At 45.9% G+C, this 22498-nt stretch overlaps 2 protein-coding genes and 1 long non-coding RNA gene across 4 annotated transcripts in view; 2 read left to right on the top strand and 1 right to left on the bottom strand.

Moving 5' to 3' along the window:
* Positions 1-15163, bottom strand: part of LOC307208935 (uncharacterized protein) — a 33278-nt gene extending 18115 nt beyond the window's left edge. The window contains exon 1 of the mRNA XM_079963983.1: positions 15107-15163. The gene's annotated coding sequence lies outside the window, so the exon portion shown is untranslated. The remainder of the gene's footprint in view (positions 1-15106) is intronic.
* The window catches only part of LOC307209077 (protein Bouncer-like), a 51252-nt gene that overhangs the window by 15161 nt on the left and 13593 nt on the right, over positions 1-22498 (top strand). The window lies entirely within an intron of this gene.
* Positions 3150-7456, top strand: LOC307211259. Its single transcript, XR_013836359.1, has 2 exons — positions 3150-6072; positions 6292-7456. It is a non-coding gene; the product is annotated as an uncharacterized lncRNA (long non-coding RNA).

Raw genomic sequence — 22498 nt, 5'->3', positions numbered from 1 at the left:
AAAATATCTCCAAGAAGGAGACATTAGGAAGAACTTCCTGACAGTGAGAGCTGTTCGACAGTGGAATTTGCTGCCAAGGAGTGTGGTGGAGTCTCCTTCTTTGGAGGTCTTTAAGCAGAGGCTTGACAACGATATGTCAGGAGTGCTCTGATGGTGTTTCCTGCTTGGCAGGGGGTTGGACTCAATGGCCCTTGTGGTCTCTTCCAACTCTATGATTCTATGAGACAGAACTTAGATGCCCTGCACCGTTGGAGCAGTGGTGGCCAAGGATGGCACCCCACGATGCAGGATAAGGCTTGCTTTTTAAGCAGTTTGTGGGTGCAATGACAGTGGCCACTCAGGGTGCAGAACTAAATAATAGTTATGGTTGCATTTAGAGGCCTTTGGTGCAAAATGGGCTCAGCTGCATAGCAACTGGGTAGAACGACAGACGATTCCTCCAGCTCGGGTTTCCTTTTATCCAAAGAAAAGAGAGTAGCAGGTCCACTATTTACCGTATTTTTCGCTCTATAGGATGCACCGGACCATGGGAGGTGGAGAACGGGGGGGGGGGGGGGAGGGAATTCTCCCCCTCTCTGCTCAGCGCCCCTTCAGTGAAGCGGCAGGAGAAACGGAGCCCCTTCCATTTCTCCTCCCGCTTCACTGAAGGGGATCTGAGCAGAGAGGGGAAACTGTGCAACGCCTCTCCAGCGAAATGAAGCCTGGAGAGCAAGAGGGATTGGTGTGCACCGACCCCTCTCGCTCTCCAGGCTTCAGGCGGCTATCTGCAAGCCTTCGGAGTGCAGCGGGAACTCCTGCTGCGCTCAGAAGGCTTGCGGATAGCTGCCTGAAGCCCCTGGAGCGCAGCGGGAGTTCCCTGTGCTCCGGGGACTTTAGGCGGCTTCAGCGAAAGCAACGCGAAGCCTCCGGAGCACGGGGGGAGCTCTCCCTCTGCGCTTCGGAGGCTTCGCGTTGCTATCGCTGAAGCCAAGGAGCCTGCATTCGCTCCATAGGACGCACACACATTTCCCCTTCATTTTTGGAGGGGGAAAAGTGCGTCCTATAGAGCGAAAAATACGGTATGTTAGCTGCAGTTGTGCTTTTCATTTCTGCCAGGGTCTGGCCTGATCTGTGTGGTTCACCTAGCAGCTTGTGGCTCAGTAAAGCTTGCCAAGTTTTTTCCTTCCCGGATGCAGTCTGTTTTATCGGGCCACTTCTGCAAGCATGCGGAAAACAACCTAAGGAGGCTGGAAAAGGAACAGGGCAGAAGCTTGGTTGGGGAATTCAGGATTCAATCCTGCTACCTCTCGCATGCCAAGCGAGTGCTCTACCACTTGAGCTAATTCCTCAGCTGTCCAGCAGAGCCAGCCCACAGCACAAGATACAAGATGAGGCTGTTCTTCTGTTTGAGCTAATTCCCTGGCTGTCCAGCTTTGCAATATCCCTGAAAGTGGGCCCAGGCCAGAGTTTCTGTACCGAATATGACCCGAAGACGCTTTGCTCTATGCACACCAAAAGGGAGAAATTAGAGTCTTGACTGGAGAATGCGGGCATCGATCCCGCTACCTCTCGCATGCTAAGCGAGCGCTCTACCATTTGAGCTAATTCCCCAACCGTGTGGCTTCAGTGGCTCAGATGTACAGAAAGAGATACGACGAAAGAAAGTGGTTCAGGGAGGCTTCTGTTTTGTCTAAAAGGAGATAAAGCCGAAAGTATACAGATTATCTTGGCAGACCCAACAAGCATAACATGGAAGCTAAAGAGGCATAGCAGCAGATAAGCAAAGAAATTGAAATTGAAATGCTTTATTGTCACTTGTACAACTTGTATACAGTGAGATTACACGAGCAACCCCCCCCCCCTCAGCTCTCTTAGTCTTAAATCCCCTCATTTACTGATGCACACCCACCAAACCCAAAAGTCATTTGCCCTGTTGTGATCTTTTCATTCAGCAGCCTAACAGCCCACGGATAGAAGCTGTTCTTTACCCTGTTGGTGGGACTAATCCTGCTTCTATATCTTCTGCCTGAGGGCCGGAGATCAAGAAAGTGCCGGCCAGGGTGTGAATCATCCCTGAGAATTTTCCTCACTCTCCAGAGGCAACGGTCTTCCGCAATGTCATCCAGTGGATTCACGGGACAGCCCATAATATTTTGTGTTGTATTCACCACCCTCTGTAGGCACTTCCTATCAGTTGATGTCAAACCAGCGTACCACACCGTGATGCAGTATGAAAGGACACTTTCTATTGTTGACCGGTAGAAGGAGATCATCAAATGCTGATTGACAGCATTCTTCCGCGATACTCTGAGGAGATGGGAGTCTCTGTTGGGCTTTCTTAACCACCTGGGTTGTATTGATTTTCCAAGTAAGGTCTTCACTGAGATAAACTCCTAGGGATTTAAAGGAAGAGACTCTCTCCACACAGCTCTCCCCAATGTACAGCGGGGCTAGTTCTCCTCTCTTCCGCTGAAAGTTCAACACCATCTCTGGCTGCTGACACTTCAGCATTTATGCAAAAGACAATATGCTTGGGCTGAGGAATTAGGCCATACTTTGGCCTCCGGTGATCCTGGCCAGGGACAGCCTGTGCATGAGGCGAGGGGAAGCCATTCACATCTGGATCCACCTCCCCACCCTCTTCCTGAGCCCACCATGGCTTCTCTCATTGCTGACCCAGCACTCCTACTCTCGCTGCTATGCCCACGGCACCTTTCCTGCCACCCTCCTGTAGTTGACACAAGATAATATCACCAAGGCAACTATCTGTAAACAAACAATAAAGGTCCATCAAAATGGCAAAAAGTAGTTTCTTTCCCAAATTGGTTTTTAAACAATTACAAACACAGTAAATGAAGAGTTCACTATATGAACAGTAGTCGTTGTATCACTGCCCTGTCCTTTGCTTTACTGTACCACTCTGGAGTAGCATTTTATGACCACTGCTCCATAGATATTGTTGTTATACAATTCCATTCACCATATAGATGGGTTTATGAAGCATTTCTGTATCCTTCTGCTGTGCTGAAGAATTCTACAAAACAGTGGCTATATCTGGCATCACTGTTCACTACGTCTGTTTGCGGACCACTTCAGCAGCGTTGGACGTCATAAAACAAAGCTTTACGGCTTGTTTTCATCAGATAAGAATCTGACCCACTGCATCTTATGTTTATTTGGTTCTATGTTTTCAAGAGAATCCATCAAGAGTGCACATTTTGTGACTTTCAGAGATGTATAGATTTCTGTTTATTTGGTTTTTCATATTGTTCAATGTTCCGTATAGATTATATAAAGAGTTTATATTGATATTGTATTGTTGTACTTGGTCATCGTGTTGCCTTGGATATTACTGATAATTGTTTGCAACACAGGGGTTTAATTGTTTGGACTCAAAACATCTCAGACTGGTTCTCATCCTGGCTGGACTCATCGCTGCAGTCTTTCTGCAATTTGCAGTGGTGGTGCCTGAGCAGAACGGAGAGCAGGTTTCTCCACCATGTCCAACCAGTCCATGATGAGAACTGAACTTTGGTCCGTTCCATTCTCTAAAAATGCTAACTAGGTTCACCACCTAAAACGAATCTCCAGATTGTTAATGTAAACACTGCCTACTTCTCTGCATTTCACTTTTCTACCTGCCAAGGAACCCAACTGGAATTTATGTTCCCAGATACAGGGGTTTCACACATTCCAATTTCCATCTTACCATCAATCTCAGGTGCAACTTGAAGAAGACTGCATCGTGCCTAACAGAGTCTCATTGGAATGTCTGCTACCTCCACCCACATAGCATTGAAAATTCTTGTAAAGTGTCCATGCAACTTGAGTTAGTGGAGTGTTCACACTCTGTGTACATCTCTATGGTACTGCCAGTGTGAAGTTACATGTGAAATGTCCTCTCTGATATATATTTGGGTGTGATATAGACTGGCCCATGTCAAAGCCAAGTGGATGTGTCTTGAAGCCAGTACAGTCGTACCTTGGTTGTCAAACGGAATCCATTCCAGAAAACCGTTGGACTTCTGAAAACGTTTGACAACCAAGGTGCGGCTTCTGATTGGCTGCAGGAACTTCCTGCACTCAATCGGAAGCCATGGAAGCCGCACCAGATGTTTGGCTTCCGAAAATCGTTCGAAAACCGGAACACTCACTTCTGGTTTTTGATTGTTTGGGAGCCAAAACATTTGAGTCGCAAGGCGTTTGAGGTCCAAGGTACGACAGTGCTGAAATAGGTTGTTCATTGCCTTGAGGCATAAAGAAATTGAGCATACCCCATGATCTGCCACTAGATGGCAGAAGAAGATAGTTTTATCATAAAGTGAAGACTTCAGATACACTTCGCAAAATCTGTAAAGCAAGGAGTTAAAACTCCAGTGTGCCCAGAAGATTGCTGGGCCACACAGAGTGTTTTCTGTCCTCAATAAAGTAATAATTTCTCTAGCCCTGGTGAAGGATTAACCAGTCTCAGCATTGTGGAGTCCAATCTATCAACATCTGTTTTTGTTGAAATATTCTTAAGGCAAGTGTTATCCAACTCTTTCCAGTACACTTTCCCACCACATTTCTGTCTGCAAAAAAGGGTAAAATTTTGGAGGGAAGAGGGTTTGTTGTGCAAGACCTTCTGATTAACTATAACTCTGAAGCCTGAAATATGTGATTGAAACCACCAAAAAATAATGGCAGTCTAGAAGTGCCCGTGATTACTACAGATGGTGGCAGCAGTCACGAAATTAAAAGACACCTGCTTCTTGGGAGAAAAGCGATGACAAACCTAGAAGGCATCTTAAAAAGCAGAGACATCACCTTGCCGACAAAGGTCCGTATAGTTAAAGCTAAGGTTTTCCCAGTAGTGATGTATGGAAGTGAGAGCTGGACCATAAAGAAGGCTGATCGCCGAAGAATGGATGCTTTTGAATTCTGGTGCTGGAGGAGACTCTTGAGAGTCCCATGGACTGCAAGATCAAACGTATCCATTCTTAAGGAAATCAGCCCTGAGTGCTCACTGGAAGGACAGATCCTGAAGCTGAGACTCCAATACTTTGGCCACCTCGTGAGAAGAGAAGACTCCCTGGAAAAGACCCTGATGTTGGGAAAGATGGAGGGCACAAGGAGAAGGGGATGACAGAGGACAAGATGGTTGGATAGTGTTCTCGAAGCTACCAGCATGAGTTTGACCAGACTGCAGGAGGCAGTGGAAGACAGGAGTGCCTGGCCTGCTCTGGTCCATGGGGTCACAAAGAATCAGACACGACTAAAGGCCTAAACATCAACAACAACAGAAGTGCCCATGATCTCCTTGGAGTCACAAGGATTGAACACGGAATGAGAAACACCAATGATGACTTGCTGTTTCTTTCTGCTGCGAATCACAAGTGGGGTGTGTGCTTTTGTTTGGTCACTGTGAGAGCAGGTTGTTGGACAAGATGGTTGTTCGCCTGATTCAGCAGGACTCTAATGTTCTAATGTTTATTCCCATTGAGCAGAACTGTGATTTAGTTTCTGTACCTTCCCCCCCCCCAAAAAAAATTGCATTGCTAAGGCATCTCTAATGCATTCTTGGGGCACATTCCTTGTGTGTTCCTGATTCCAGCAGTGTTCTGTTCTGACAACTGAAACGGCAGATATGCAAACCCGTGAATCAAACACTGGTTCATCTGTCAGTCTGGGCCCTTGAGTTTGTGTTTTTAAATGCATCAGGTGTACATTTAATTTTTCCAAGTGCAAGCCCATTCCAAGGGGGGGGGGAGAGACAGTCATGGTGGCATCACAGTTAACGGACAATCAGTGCTGTGCGTAGCTGATGCCCATAGTACACTTGCAGAACCAGGTTTCTTTGTCTCAGAACTCAACTCTCGGAAGCAATGGTACATTTTGTAGAGGTGAGGAGCCTTTTCCAGCCCTTTTTCAAATGCATTCATTTCTGGGCACTTTTCTAAAGTCACATGTCAATGGGAGCATGGACCAGGGGCAAAAGTAGGCAGAACAAGAAATGTGGGTTTTACCTTTGTGCAATATATGACTTTCTGATCTGGTGTTGTTATCTGAATCAATTTTGTGTTGGCGAAATCTTTGATCTTCGCAGATGTTTATGTACTTTTATGCAGTGGTACATCAGGTTAAGTACTTAATTCATTCCGGAGGTCCATTCTTAACCTGAAACTGTTCTTAACCTGAAGCACCACTTTAGCTAATGGGGCCTCCCGCTGCTGCCGCGCCGCTGGAGCACGGTTTCTGTTCTCATCCTGAAGCAAAGTTCTTAACCCTAAGCACTATTTCTGGGTCTGTAACCTGAAGCGTATGTAACCTGAGGTACCACTGTATTCCTGTAGTATGGTGTTATGAAAATGACGGGGAGGGGCACATCTTTAAAGTTGTTAAATGTTACAAATATTATGCATAAATGTATCCTTTCAACTTGACAGCTCAGGAAAGTTACCTAGCTTTAAAAATAATATAAAATCAACTCCTTTGCCAGAGACCTCCATTCCAACGCTATTTTACCCTTGAAAAAGGGACTGCAGGAAGTGCCCAGAGGTGACAATTGCTGAGCTGATTGCTGGCCAAGGAAAGCTTAATTCCATCACCAGACTTGCCAAGGGGTCCAGACATGCAAAGGAAGTTCTATTGTACCCTGGGTGGTGGGACTTCAGTGGTGTTTGCCTATGCTAATCTTATACCTGGGTCTTGCGCTGCCATGTCTGCTTATGCTAATCTTGTACCAAGGACTTGTCTGGACAAGTTTGTCAAGGTTAAACTAGTGTAACCCCTTTCATGACATGTCAGTGATGTAGCAATGATGCTGTACGAACTGTCATCTGGGATATGGTGGGAAAGATTTTAAAGTCTTTGTCACCCCATCCTCGGGGTTCAAAATTCCTCTTTGAACCTGTTGCGCAATAAACTTTGGTCTACAGCTATTTGCTCTGGTTGGTAGTGTGATAGGAATTTTGAGGTCTTAGATATATGGTAATGTTCATAACAGCCCATACATAGATCAGCACAGGAATACCAACCTGGAACCATTTTGATTCCTAAAATGAGTAAATGTTTTCTCCTCAAGGTCAAAGTGGGAAACCTCCCCATTGTCTCTTTCCTCACAAATCCTGTCTTAAGGGCACATTTAGGATATGAATAGGGTGTGAGCCTGTGACCTGGCCCAGGAACGAAGTATTTATCACTACAAAAGGCTGGCCAGGCTCCCCAGTCAATCCAAACAAGTAACCTGCCAGACAGGAGATAAACAATGACAGAAGAAAAACAACATTCAAATTTCTGTTTTAAAACCGCCTTTTCTGTGATGTAGGTATGATGTATCTGAGGGGTGGTCTTGATCTACAGGATGGGAATTTCAAAAGTCTTTATAAGGCCTTGCGCGCCATTTTTCTGGGTCCCTCCTCCTCTCCTGCATGTGAGGGGAGCACCCTGTTGCAACAGATCAATAAAGATCAAGCTTACTAGCTGCTTTGCTTCTCAATATTCTCTGGTTGGCCTTTGTTATTCTCTCCTACCAATAGGGAACCTATGTAAGGACTCTATGGGCTCTTGGATACACCAAAAGGGAAAAGGACAATTTTTGTTTACAACAGTAGCTGGACTCCTTCATTCCGCAGGGACCCGCGGGCTCTGCCCAACGAGTTGGGTGACTGAGCAGCCTCACACCTAGATTTTTTCGTAACAATGGGGATTAGAGGCAGGGCAATGAAAGCAGACTCTGCAAGCCCTTTTAGCTGCTGACTTAGACTTCAAGCCTGGAAGTGTCAGGGACTGGTTGGATGAGGAGGAGCAGGGAAATCGACCCAGCCAAGAGCCGCCCACCCCCAGGGAAGGCACAGAGGAGAAGGATTTCGAGCCTGGGAACTGATGGAGGGACACTGGCCACAACTCAGAGGAGGGAATGAGCTGGGAAGTGGTAGACGCAGGACCCTTGGAGGATAGTGAAGAGACAAGACAGCATGAACGGGTTTCTAGTTTGGATGAAGGCGCCAACAGTGATGACAGAGGGGAGGTAGAGCCTGCAGTTCTCGCCCAGGACCACTCTGAGGGCTTCTCTGCTGGCAGCTTGCTGGCCCCGTCTCCTCTTAGAACGAGGCATTTATTGCATGTTGCCAGGGCCAGGCAGACACAGAGCGAATCCCTTGGGGCTTGCCGTATAGAAGAAGAGCACAGAGGGAGGGGCTGGACACAAAGGACTAGGGAGTGGAAAAGGAGAGAGACACGTCAGCCCAAAGAACTGCTTCATTAAGGCAGGATTACTCTTTAGAAGTCTCTGTGTGTTCTTTGTCCTGATTTCCTTAATAAGGAAGCTAGCTGCACGTCAACCAAGTGTCCCTCTCTTCTTTCTCTGACCTCCGAACAACCGGCTTGCCCTGTCAGCTCCCCTGACAGGAAGGATAAATACCCACCTTCTATGACACGATGGTCTGGAGATCTCATGTGCTCCCCCCCCCTTAGCCTTGGTGAGACAGTTGCCTCAGGTGGCAGGCAGGAGACAGCTGGAAACCGTGGCAGGTTCGGCGGCCCCAGTAGCATGCCAGTCACCACCACCTGCTCCTCTCCAGCCTCCATTTTGCTCCCTTCAGAGTGCTGGGGCTTCCCTGAACCATCTTCCCGGTCGCCTCAGGAAGAGGCAAGGGGGACGGAGCAGGAGAGGAAGAGGCAATGGCAAGGGGGTATGCCCCGGTATGCCCCACGGAGGACCTTAAGGTCCATAAATAGCAACACCCTAGAGGTCCCGGGCCCTAAGGAAGTCAGATTAGCTTCAACCAGAGCCAGGGCCTTTTCAACACTGGCTCTGGCCTGGTGGAGCGCTCTGTCTCATGAGACCAGGGCCCTGCAGGATCTGATTTCTTTCCGCAGGGCCTGTAAGACAGAGTTGTTCCGCCTGGCCTTTGGCTTGGAATCAACTTGATCCCCCTCCCCCTCTTTCCTTTTTCCTTTCTCTTTCTGTGATGGAACTCCTATTTCCACCCAAAAAAAACTTTTTGATTTGAGTTCCTATGAAATGAGGCTGTATTTTAATATTTTAATGTCGTATTTTAATATTGTTTTTAAGTTGTATTTCTATCAATTGCTTTTATACCTGGTGTCAGCCGCCCTGAGCCCTTTCTTGGCTGGGGAGGGCAGGGTATAAATTATTATTATTATTATTATTATTATTATTATTATTATTATTATTTTCTGCCTTGCCTCAAGCGGCAAAATGTCTTGAGCCGGCCCTGCACACCTCTCCTCCTGAAGTGGATTCGGCCATTGAAATTATAACAAAGATGCTTCTCATTCTTATTCAGGGGGTGGCCGACAGTGCCGTCGTCGTTCCCATCAAGGCCTTTCAGCAGGCAGGCGGGGAACACCAGTGAGTCACCTGTTAAGCCATTGTAAAAACTTCTTGTAGCGACAGGTGATACACCCTGAGACAGAACAAAGACCTTTCGGAGGGCAGGTATTGTTTCTAGAAACATTCACCCAGTTGCATCAAGGGGAGCAAATGTGACAAGCTGGGCTCGGTTACATCATTGCTAGAACAACACCACAAACAAACAAAAACAAGCAGCAACAACCCCATAGCTGGGATAATATCTGAAATAATGATCTCTCCAGAATCTGTGAGTTAAAACTGGAGGGCAATACCCCTTATGTATTTGCAAAGCAAAATTTGAAGTTACACATCAAACAGACCCTCCAACATTCCTCAGATGGAAACAGGGACTTTTTCACTCCCCACCCTGGGAACTCACCCTCCTTGGAACCCCCCCCCCCACCCACTTTTTATTTTTTTATTTTTTTTGTGTGTGTGTGTGTCCCCCTGGTAAAGCACTTCCTGTCATAAGAAGGGCGAAGTGCCGCCACCAATGGGACACAGCACACATGCCCTTTTTCATCCAGTGAAAACCCCTTAATCCCATCCCCCCCCCCCCCCATTCTTTGGTAGATTTACCAAGTGACTTGGAAACCACAATTAATTTAGAATGCAGCTGCCAGACTCGTGACTGCCGGGAGCGGCTGCCAGGATCAAATAACACTGGTTCCCAGTACCTTTCCAAGCACAATTCAAAGTGTTGGTGCTGACCTTTAAAGCCCTAAACGGCCTTGGCTCAGAATACCTGAAGGAGCGTCTCTACCCCCGTCATTCAACCCAGACACTGAGCTCCAGCTCTGAGGGTCTTTTGGCGGTCCCCTAATTGGGAAATTATTAATGTTTGATGCTTTGTGGTGTTTTAAATTTTGCTGGAAGCCGCCCAGAGTGGCTGAGGCAACCCAGCCAGATGGGCAGCATATAAATAATAAAAGCAATTAAAAATATTAATAATATGCACCTTGTCCTCACGGGGACAGTATGTGCAGACCTAGATGGGCCTTTGGCTTATTCCAGAAGGCTTTTCTTATTTCCATAGAGGTAGGAGTTGTTGTTCTGTGGAAAATAGGTGCATGCCAGACTTTTTCATGGGTCACATGTCCTGTTCTGCTACGAAAACAGTGGGAGGAAGGTCCTGGACTAGATGGGTCTATGGCCTTGAACCATCCGTCTCATGCCCTTAATCCCACCTGCAAAATAGCAGCAGCCTAGAAGGGGCCAAAGTGTGCTTAATAGAGCAATGGTAGTAAATGTCAGGCGATCGTGATTTCGAAGCCCATCAGCGGACCTTAGAGACTCTGAAAAGAAAAGGAGGAAAACCCTGTGAAACTAAAGTTAGACAACATCTCAGATGTAGACCGTGGCTACAAATTGGGTGTGTTAATATATAACTGCATAAAAAAAGGTAAAGGGACCCCTGACCATTAGGTCCAGTCGTGGCCGACTCTGGGGTTCGGGCGCTCATCTCGCTTTACTGGCCGAGGGAGCCGGCGTACAGAGGGAGCCGGTCATGTGGCCAGCATGACTAAGCCGCTTCTGGTGAACCAGAGCAGCGCACGGAAACCCCGTTTACCTTCCCGCCGGAGTGGTACCTATTTATCTACTTGCACTTTGACGTGCTTTTGAACTGCTAGGTTGGCAGGAGCAGGGACTGAGCAATGGGAGCTCACCCCGTCGTGGAGATTCGAACCACCGACCTTCTGATCGGCAAGTCCTAGGCTCTGTGGTTTAACCCACAGCGCCACCTGCGTCCCTAACTGCACAAAGTAGTGCCTTGCAAAAAAGAAAAGAAAAAAGGAAAGCCCTGTCCAGGATGGATTAAGAGAACTGTGGAAATGCAACACTACAATGTTATCCTTCCACATTTCTGAATCATTGTTTCAATGGAGGGAGAGGCCTGTAGGAACTCCCCAGAACAAAACAAAAGGTTTCCTTCATTTTCCATGGATCACTGTAAAGGTTCAGGTAGGTATTCAGATATTAGATACTTAAAGGTAAAGGACCCCTGACAGTTAAGTCCAGTCGTGAACAAGACTTGGGTTGTGGCACTCATCTCGCTTTACTGGTCGAGGGAGCCGGCGTTTGTCCGCCAACAGTTTTTCCGGGTCATGTGGCCAGCATGACTAAGTCGCTTCTGGCGAAACCAGAGCAGCGCACGGAAACACCGTTTACCTTCCCGCTGGAGCGGTACCTATTTATCTACTTGCACTTTGATGTGCTTTCGAACTGCTACGTTGGCAGGAGCAGGGACCGAGCAACGAGAGCTCACCCCGTTGCTGGGATTTGAACCACTGACCTTCCAATCATAGTGGTTTAGACCACAGCACCACCCGCATCCCTATTAGATACTTAGGCACTTAGATATTTCTAAGTACACCCCATCAGTTCTGTTAAGAAACCAAGTTGGCACGATGCCATGTGCCTAGAAAGCTATTTCAGCAAGGGAGCTTCGACAGAACTGCAGGTGGAATTCAGGGGTTCAAAAGCGGAGGCGACACAGAAATGCGAATCCCTTGACCAAGGGATATTGACTGGCATAGCTGGAGTAAAACTTTTTATTTGCACAGCCAGTGCTCCAGGGAATAGGTGGAAGAACCGGCTGGTTCTTGTTCCCTCAGTTCATAATTTTTGCAATCTTAAATTTGATTCTCCACATTTCTGCAGCAATTTGTGGGTTGTGTGTGTGTGTGTGTGTGTGTGTGTGTGTGTAAAAGAAATCCTCACGAAATTCACCAACATTTGACACAAATTCCTCCCAACACACACACACACATTTCTAGATGTGATTTTGACTGATGTACACATTTTTGCCAGTTTTCCCTAACACAATGCATTTTGTGTGTCTGTGATTTTTCTGAATAATGCTTTTTGTAGGGTGAGGTCAGGTAACGGGCACTGAGGTTGAGTTTATGGAATCAGCGTTGGCGGGCACCTACAGAAAGGTGGGTAAGTGCAAATTTCAAAGGACAGCTGTTTCAGCCTGCATATTGTTTCAGAAAAGGTGACTGGTACATTTGGCTTCAGCTGAGACCTGAATCAAATTGCTTACTCACTGAGCTCAGTAATGATGGGAGTTGGAGTGTGTCTGGCCTTTAAGACAGTCCTGAGGCCACACCCCTTCCCTAGCCACTCCCCTTCCCCTCTGCCTTTTCACCATCCTTAGTGTTTCTGCCTGGCTGGACTTTGTCCTTTCCCTCTGATCCTTACTCTTCCTTGCCTGGATGGAGGGAGAGAAATCTGGGCAAGCAGAGGTGCAGCTAGGCTCCCCTGGGTGCCCCCCTCCTGAAAAAAATCTCTTCTCCCACTTTGATCTTGCCATGACAGTAACGGTGCATTACGACACACACAGTACACGCCAGCAGTTAGCCTTCATACCGCCTTGCCGTTTCTATTATTATCTTATATATTTATGTATTAGATTTATATACGGCACTTCGTCGCAAGATCTCAGGGCAGTTCACAGGAGAAAACACAAGGCGAAAACACAAGTAGAGAATTAAAACAATAAAAACATAACAATAAGCCCCCCACCCTTTCTCACAAACACATTTAAAAGGCTGTAGAATATTAATCAGCCCAAGGCTTGGTTGGGAAGAAATGTTTTCACTTGGCGGCTAAAGATATACAGGTTACATACACTTCAGGTTACATACGCTTCAGGTTACAAACTCCGCTAACCCAGAAATAGTGCTTCAGGTTAAGAACTTTGCTTCAGGATGAGAACAGAAATCATGCTCCGGCGGCGCGGCGGCAGCAGGAGGCCCCATTAGCTAAAGTGGTGCTTCAGGTTAAGAACAGTTTCAGGTTAAGAACAGACCTCCGGAATGAATTAAGTATTTAACCCGAGGTACCACTGTATAATGAAGGTGCCAGGCATTTCACAAATAGGGCGCCTCTGCAGAAAAGGCCTATTTCTCCTACTGCTCAGCTCCCAGCTCTTGCCTAAACACACAACCTTACGTAGATCAGGAGTGCTGACTTGCCCCCCCATTGAGGGGGTGCGGCCACGTGATGCATCACATGACACATCACGTGATGCCGCCCAGCATGTGCCAGGCGGGGGCAGGACGCATGGAGGGCAATCTTCACACTTGTTGGTCCTAGCCGCCACCCAGATCCCAAGCTCCCAGGTGTATGCTGGGATGAGCAAAGCAAAGATATTGCTTGCTTCAGCTGCTACCTGGCTCCTGGGCTGCTGGGCTCATGGAGGGCGCCCTGTGGCAGCGGGTGGCGGCCCCCTCAATACTGGGGGGGGGGTGCCCCCTGCCCCAACGTATTGGGAGAACTGAAGCCCCTTTTGCCCTCTATTCCCGACATCCCGAAACAGATAACTATAAACAGAATTGTGGGGTGGTTTTTTTGAGCACACCACCCTAAAAGAGGCCAGTTTTGCCAACCCCTAACTACGCCTCTGTGTGCGAGTGCATGTAGAAACTAGTCTACTAGACAAAGGCAACATTTTACGCTTGTTGCCCTCCCTGCTTTGACCTCTGGTTCCACCCACAAGTGGAAGATTCACCCAGGGTGTAATGCAGCCCTAAGGCCTGATAAATAATCCCTTCGTCGTCGTCTTCTTCTTCTTCTTCTTCTTCTTCTTCTTCTTCTTCTTCTTCTAAAAAGAAATTTATATATTTGGTTTTTCAGGTTGAAACTTTACAGTCACATATATCCAACATACAACATAAAAAGTAGATTCCAATAATATTATTATTAATAATAATTTGTTAGTTATACCCCGCCCATCTCACTGGGCTTCCCCAGCCACTCTGGGTGGCTTCCAACGAAATATTAAAATACAGTAATGCATCAAACATTAAAAGCTTCCCTAAACAGGGCTGCCTTCAGATGTCTTCTAAAAGTCTTCCAAGCAATCTCTTGGACTTCTCCCCCTCCCCTTTGTGTGTACTACTGTTAATCATTTCCTCCTGCATCTTTTATAATAATCCAGATCTTTTATCTCTCCATTGTATCCAAAATCCACCATTAAACTACAAGCGGTATTCTGATCCTACTAATGGTTTTAACTACAATGGTCTTTAAGATAATTTATTAAATTTTCCCCATTCCTTGTTAAACTTTTGGTCTTCCTGATTTCTGAGGAATGATCCCTAACCCTCTCTATACAGAGTCAGCACCCATGTTGGGCTGGGCGGAGGGAAACCTGGGTTCTTGAAGCTCACGGGGTAACCTTGGACCATTGGCTTTCTCTTGGCCTCACCTGCCAAGAGAATAAAGGCAGGGGAGAGCCGTGGTGCCGATTCAGATGGGCTTCACTAGACAGCATCACTAGGGTCATGCACCTGCTGCAATCAGGGCCGGATTTAAGTTTGATGTGGCCCTAAGCTACTGAAGGTAATGGGCAAAACAAAAAAATTCCTTCCAGTAGCACCTTAAAGACCAACTAAGTCAGTTCTTGGTATGAGCTTTCGTGTGCATGCACACTTCTTCAGATACACTGAAACAGAAGTTTCCAGACCCTTCTATATAGTGAGAAGGTGGGGAGGGGTATTACTCAGAAGGGTGGTGGGAATGGGTGATTGGCAGATAGCTGTGATGAGCCTGTTGACGACTCTTAACGACTGCAATAGGTCTTACAGGAAAAAGCAAGGGGTGAAAAGGTGAAAAATGGCTTTGTCATGTATAATGAGATAAGAATCCAAGGTCTTTGTTCAGACCAGGTCTCTCCATGGTTTTAAGTTTGGTGATAAGTTGCAATTCAGCAGCTTCTCTTTCCAGTCTATTTCTGAAATTCCTTTGTAGTAAAACAGCTACTTTGAGATCTTGTATAGAATGTCCTGGGAGATTGAAGTGTTCTCCTACTGGTTTCTCTGTCTTGTGATTCCTGATGTCCGATTTATGTCCGTTTATTCTTTGGCGTAAGGTCTGGCCTGTTTGTCCAATATAGAGAGCTGAAGGACTCCCTAATCAAACCTCTCTTGTACCTGCGATACATTGACGATATTTTTATCATCTGGACACATGGTCAACAGACCCTGAACACCTTCCACCAGAAATTCAATGATTTTCACCCCACAATCAACCTAACAATGAATCAATCTATGCAAGAAATACATTTTTTGGACACTACTATAAAAATACAGGATGGGCACATAGACACCACCTTATACCGTAAACCAACTGACCGACAAACATATCTACATGCCTCTAGCTACCATCCCACACATACCAAACAGTCCATTGTATACAGCCAGGCACTACGTTACAGCCGCATCTGTTCCAATTCTACAGACAGAGACTCTCACCTAAGAGATCTACAGCAAACCTTTTTAGAACTAAAATACCCAGCAGATGAAGTTAGACAACAGATCAACAGAGCCAGACTGATACCCAGAGAGAACTTGCTGCAAGACAGACCCAAAAAAGAAAATAACAGAACACCTCTAGTCATCACATACAGCTCCCAAGTTAAAACAGTACAACGCATCATCAGAGATCTACAACCTCTCCTGGACAATGACAGTTCTCTTTCTCAAGCTCTGGGAGGAAGACCTTTCATTGCCTACAGACAGCCACCCAATCTTAAACAACTCCTAACCCACAATAATACCAGACCTAACACCTAACACTGGCACCAGAGCCTGCAATAAACCCAGATGCCAACTTTGCTGCCACATACACCCGGACAACACCATTACTGGCCCCAACAACATCACACATACCATCTCGGGACTATTTAATTGCTCATCGTCTAACATTGTGTATGCCATCAAATGCCAACAGTGTCCTTCAGCTCTCTATATTGGACAAACAGGCCAGACCTTACGCCAAAGAATAAACGGACATAAATCGGACATCAGGAATCACAAGACAGAGAAACCAGTAGGAGAACACTTCAATCTCCCAGGATATTCTATACAAGATCTCAAAATAGCTGTTTTACTACAAAGGAATTTCAGAAATAGACTGGAAAGAGAAGCTGCTGAATTGCAACTTATCACCAAACTTAAAACCATGGAGAGACCTGGTCTGAACAAAGACCTTGGATTCTTATCTCATTATACATGACAAAGCCATTTTTCACCTTTTCACCCCTTGCTTTTTCCTGTAAGACCTATTGCAGTCGTTAAGAGTCGTCAACAGGCTCATCACAGCTATCTGCCAATCACCCATTCCCACCACCCTTCTGAGTAATACCCCTCCCCACCTTCTCACTATATAGAAGGGTCTGGAAACTTCTGTTTCAGTGTATCTGAAGAAGTGTGCATGCACACGAAAGCTCATACCAAGAACTGACTTAGTTGGTCTTTAAGGTGCTACTGGAAGGAATTTTTTTGTTTTGACTATGGCAGACCAACACGGCTACCTATCTGTAACTGAAGGTAATGGGGCCCTTTATATGTCCAGCTGTCCTTTGTCAACAACAAATTGTCACTGTTTTTTGTGTTGAATTTATGCTATATGGTAATTTATGGACCCAATAGGTATATAAAACAAAGTGATATTTTAGGGAGCAGGCCAGCAGGTGGGGCCCATTACAGTGGTACCTCGGTTTACAAACTTCATCCGTTCAGGAAGTCCGTTCTTAAACTGAAACCGTTCTTAAACTGAGGTGCGCTTTCCCTAATGAGGCTTCCTGCCGCTGCCCTTCCACCGTTTAGATGCCATTCTTAGACCGAGGTAAAGTTCTCAAACCGAATCATTCATAAACAGGACTGTTCTTAAACCGAGGTACCACTGTACTTACATCATAGGAGCCTACACAACACAAAACACTGTTGCTGTATGTAGGTTTTATTTTACAGTGGTACCTCTGGTTATCAACTTGATTCCTTCCGGAGGTCCATTCTTAACCTGAAACCATTCTTAACCTGAGGTACCACTTTAGCTAATGGGGCCTCCTGCTGCCGCCACACGATTTCTGTTCTCATCCTGAGGTAAAGTTCTTAACCCGAGGTACTACTTCTGGGTTAGCAGAGTCTGTAACTCGAAGTGTTTGTAACCTGAGGTGTTTGTAACCTGAGGTACCACCGTATTTGTTTTTTATCTTATATTTTGGAAATGTACACCCAAGTTTTTTTTCCTTCAATTTTTTTGGGGGCCCCCAAAAGCTATAGCTTGTTTAGCTTATACCTAAATCTGGCACTGGCTGCAATTTTTTGCCTCTTGCAGCATCGCAACAACTGTCTGCCAAATACCAAGCAAGTGATATGATTGCACCAGGTGTTGCTCGGTCCGGTGACTATGACAATCACAGCTTTGGACACCATGGAAGGAGAGGGTGGCCAGCTTGTCTTGCTTTGCAGAGGATGTTCCTCTAATTTCCAGAACTGGCAGTCCTCCATTTGAAAGAGGTTCCGTCCAAGGCCAGCTCATAGAACCATAAGAATGAGGCGGGATCTTTCAGAGTCACCCAATGAGATTTTGCCACATAGCATGGCAAATGTTTGCAATTTTGTGAGGACAAATTTTTCCCATAAGAACTGCTTAGAGGTTTTGACAATAAAGAAGAATATACAAATTTTAAAAACAAATTTTTAAAAATATGATTGACGTGCATTTTAATAGGCAGCTTTCCATTTAAAAATAACGTATATTTTGAACTGCTGGTTTTATTTATACAGTGGTACCTCAGGTTAAGTACCGTATTTTTCGCTCTATAAGACGCACCAGACCACAAGATGCACCTAGTTTCTGGAGGAGGAAAGGAAGGAAAAAAATATTCTGAATCTCAGAAGCCAGAACAGCAAGAGGGATCGCTGCGCAGTGAAAGCAGCAATCCCTCTTGCTGTTCTGGCTTCTGGGATAGCTGCGCAGCCTGCATTCGCTCCATAAGACGCACACACATTTCCCCTTACTTTTTAGGAGGGAAAAAGTGAGTCTTATAGAGCAAAAAATACGATACTTTATTGGTTCCAGAAGTCCGTTCTTAACCTGAAGCGTTCTTAACCTGAAGCGGACTTTCCCATTGAAAGTAACGGAAAGTGGATTGATCCGTTCCAGACGATGAAAAACACCACCTAAAACAGCAATTTAACACGAATTTTACTGTCTAACGAGACCATTGATCCATAAAATGAAGGCACTAATCAATGTACTGTACTATAAAATAAATAAGACAGTATTTTAGATGAAAAAAAAATTAACATTTTTTTTCCTTACATGCACTGATGATAGTCAGTTTGGATGGGGGGGCTTTTATCCATTTCTGCAGTCACACAATCAACCAGTAGCTAAACTGAGTTCCACACAGTCACAAAAATGAAGTCACAAACCACAGTCACAAAAGCTAAGTCACAAGTCAGTCCCATAAAATGAAGAACAAGTCACAGCCAAAAAACCGAAAAAGCCACACAAACCAAAAGGCAAAAAACTAGCAAAAACAAAACCTCCAAATATAACTTCTCTGTTGTGTGGGTGCTTAGGACTCAACAGCTGGCAGACTCAATAGGAAGCTTCTGATTAGCAGCGAGGGACTCAATTAACAAACAAAACACACTCAGCAGGAACCAGACGATGAAAAGCGCCCCCTAAAACAGCAATTTTACACGAATTTTACTATCTAACGAGGCCATTGATCCATAAAATGAAATCAATAAAACAGTACAAAATGAAAATGTGATTTCCCCTCCTTACCTGCGCTGATGATAGTCGTTGTTTGGATGGGGGCTCAGGGTCCTCTTCCGCAATCACAATCAGCTTGGCTCCCGACATTCGCAGAGGCCTCAGAGAGATCCCGCGGCTGGAGCCCGTGTGTGTGTGTGTGTGTGTGTGTACCACTAGAAGGGAGAACACAGCTGGAGTGGGCAGGCACACAAGCCAGAAGCTCACATGAGATTTACAGTCGTACCTTGGTTCTCAAATGGAATCCATCCCTTCGACTTCCAAAAATGTTCGAAAACTAAGGCGCAGCTTCCGGTTGGATGCAGGAGCTTCCTGCAGCCAATTGGAAGCTGTGTCAGACATTCGGCTTCCAAAAAACGTTCACAAACCGGAACGCTCACTTCTGGGTTTGCGGCGTTTGAGAGGCAAAACGTTCGAGTCTCAAGGCGTTCCAGAACCAAGGTACGACTGTTTTTCCATTTAAATTATAGTAAATGGGCCAGGTCTGAAGCTCAACATCAAAAAAACGAAGATCATGGCCACTGGTCCCATCACTTCCTGGCAAATGGAAGGGGAAGAAATGGAGGCAGTGAGAAATTTTACTTTCTTGGGCTCCATGATCGCTGCAGATGGTGACAGCAGTCACGAAATTAAAAGACTCCTGCTTCTTGGGAGAAAAGCAATGACAAACCTAGACAGCATCTTAAAAAGCAGAGACATCGCCTTGCCAACAAAGGTCCGTATAGTTAAAGCTATGGTTTTCCCAGTAGTGATGTATGGAAGTGAGAGCTGGACCATAAAGAAGGCTGATTGCCGAAGAATTGATGCTTTTGAATTCTGGTGCTGGAGGAGACTCTTGAGAGTCCCATGGACTGCAAGAAGATCAAACCTCTCCATTCTGAAGGAAATCAGCCCTGAGTGCTCACTGGAAGGACAGATCCTGAAGCTGAGACTCCAATCCTGAAGGTGAGGCTCCAATACTTTGGCCACCTCATGAGAAGAGAAGACTCCCTGGAAAAGACCCTGATGTTGGGAAAGATTGAGGGCACAGGGGGAGAAGGGGATGACAGAGGACGAGATGGTTGGATAGTGTTTTCGATGCTACCAGCATGAGTTTGACCAAACTGCGTGAGGCAGTGGAAGACAGTGGATAGGCAGTGGATAGTGTTTTCGATGCTACCAGCATGAGTTTGACCAAACTGCGTGAGGCAGTGGAAGACAGGAGTGCCTGGTGTGCTCTGGTCCATGGGGTCACGAAGAGTCGGACACGATTCAACGGCTAAACAACAACAACTGGGCCAGGTTCAACTAATTGGTCCTGTTGGTGGAAACTCACATGAGGGGGTCTGCTAGAGCCACAAGGCTTTCCCCCAGATCTCTCCCCCCCATTCACCCGCACCTCCCCAAATTATATTGGAGGGGGTCGGCAGAACCCCACCCCCTCAGAACAGAATGGGGTGGGTGGGAGAAAAGGAGAGATACTGCTATCGGGGAATGCTGAAATACTCACGCAGGTGAACATTTCTAGCAACCTGATGTTAAATTCCTCCCGGCACCTCTGAAGTCACATCTATATGTAAAAAATAGCAGTGCTATTTTTGATAAATAAAAACAAAATGAGATCCTGGTACTCATATGTTGATGACTGTCGTAGTTGCCAGCACATAAAGGCTGCCATGGGCAGCAAAAAGGAAGAGGTTCTGATACTCTGAACCGGTGAGCACTGCCACAAAAAAGCGCTGTAAATCAGCACAGGTAAATTTTACTCAAATAGTTGTTCTCGTTTTAGTGACGCATTTATTATTTCCTGGTGACGTATAACTCTTGGCTGTTGTGAGCCAACTTTTTCTTTAAAAAACAAAACAAAACCCTTACCTGCATCCCAGGATTTTCTCCCATTATTGGGTGTTCCCTTATCTCCCCTTTTAAAGCAAGATGCTTGAGAGAGTGATTTCTGTCCAAAGCAGGATTTCCTGAGTGACAGTTTATCTAACCCCTTTTAAGCCTGGCTTATAGCCCAGATTGGGGATCAAAGCTGTGTTGATCACTCTTGTCGGCCATCTTAGCTGGGAGGAAAAGCAAATGCAGTCCTGTTTTATCTTCCCGGACCTCCCTTTATAGCCCACCTTTCCTTCAGTGGTTCTCCCACTCCCCATTTTATTCTTACAGCAACACCATGAAGATGAAGCTTAATGCCCGCAGTAGATGCACACCTTCCAAGAGTCCCGGGGAGAAAGGGACCTCCAGTTGTTTTTTACGCGAGATCTCGGCGGCCATTTTGGGTGCCGCAATCTCACACACTGTTCTGCTGCACTCTTGGTCCCCATCCCCACAAAAAAAGTGGGAGCAAGGTGTGGGTCATGTGACTCGTCTAGGAACACATCCAGGAAGATGTGTGTCCCAGTTTGGGGTCAGAAAAAGTCGGACACAAACAAGATGGAGGTACCGTTGTCAGCGGGGAAAATTGATCAGATTGAGAAACTTGGAGGTACCAGGAAATTCGGCCTTGGGTGTGGATTTTGCTGGTAAAATAACATAAGAAGATCTCTGCCAAAGGCATACCCTCCAACATTTCTCCCATGTAAATAGGGGTATCCTATCCTATCCTATTATTATTATTATTATTACAGTGGTACCTTGGTTTTCTGTTGACAAACATTTCGGTTTTCAAACGCCGTAAACCTAGAAGTAAGTGCTTCATTTTTTGAACACTTTTCGGAAGTCGAACATGCTTTGCGGCTTCCGTATTGAGTTTTCCGTATTGCACTGAGGCTTCCGTATTGAGTTTTCTGTACTGTATTGACACTTCTGTATTGAGTTTTCAGTTTTTGAACATCTCACAACTCCAACGGTCTTCTAGAACAGATTACATTTGAAAACCAAGGTACCATTGTATTACTATTATTATTATTATTATTATTATTATTATTATTATTATTATTCAATTTATACTCTGCCCATCTGACTGGGTTGCCACAGACATTCTGGGCAGCTTCCAACATATATAAAAACATAATAAAACATTAAAGGTTAAAAAACAGGGCAGGTTGTATAGTTATCTCCTTGGCTTGGGGGCCTCATAACTCCATACCCTCCAACATTTCTCCGATGAAAATAGGAAAGTCCTGAGGAAAAGTGGAACGTTCTGGGATCAAAGCAGAAACTGGGATGGCCTCTGTAAATTCAGGACTGTCCCTGGAAAATGGGGGCACTTGGAGGGCCTGCAAATGCCCATCTACTCCAGCATCCTGTTCTCATTTTGGCCTCCCAGATGCCTCTTGGGGCCATAGCTGTCAACGTTTCCCCTTTTTTAAGGGAATTTCCCTTATTACGAATAGGATTCCTCAGAAGAAAAGAGAAAAGTTGACAGCTATGCTTGGGGCACCTGCAGAAAATGGCTGCCTCCACTACCACCCTCTGCAAAGATTTTCATTTTTCAAACCCACCTCACACACCTGATGCTTCCTTTTATGAGGGGGACGGGATGGCTCTACAAAAATGTACGGGGGGCATATTCAGCCCTGCTGTAGTTCAAACACCCCAATAGTTTGGGTGTTGCTTGGCTCTGTCGCTAACCTGAGAGGTGTCTGCCCAGCTGTGGGA

Source organism: Podarcis cretensis, assembly GCF_951804945.1.
Source record: "Podarcis cretensis genome assembly, chromosome: 2".
Lineage (NCBI taxonomy): Eukaryota > Metazoa > Chordata > Lepidosauria > Squamata > Lacertidae > Podarcis > Podarcis cretensis.
This window is presented reverse-complemented; position numbering and strand designations above follow the sequence as displayed.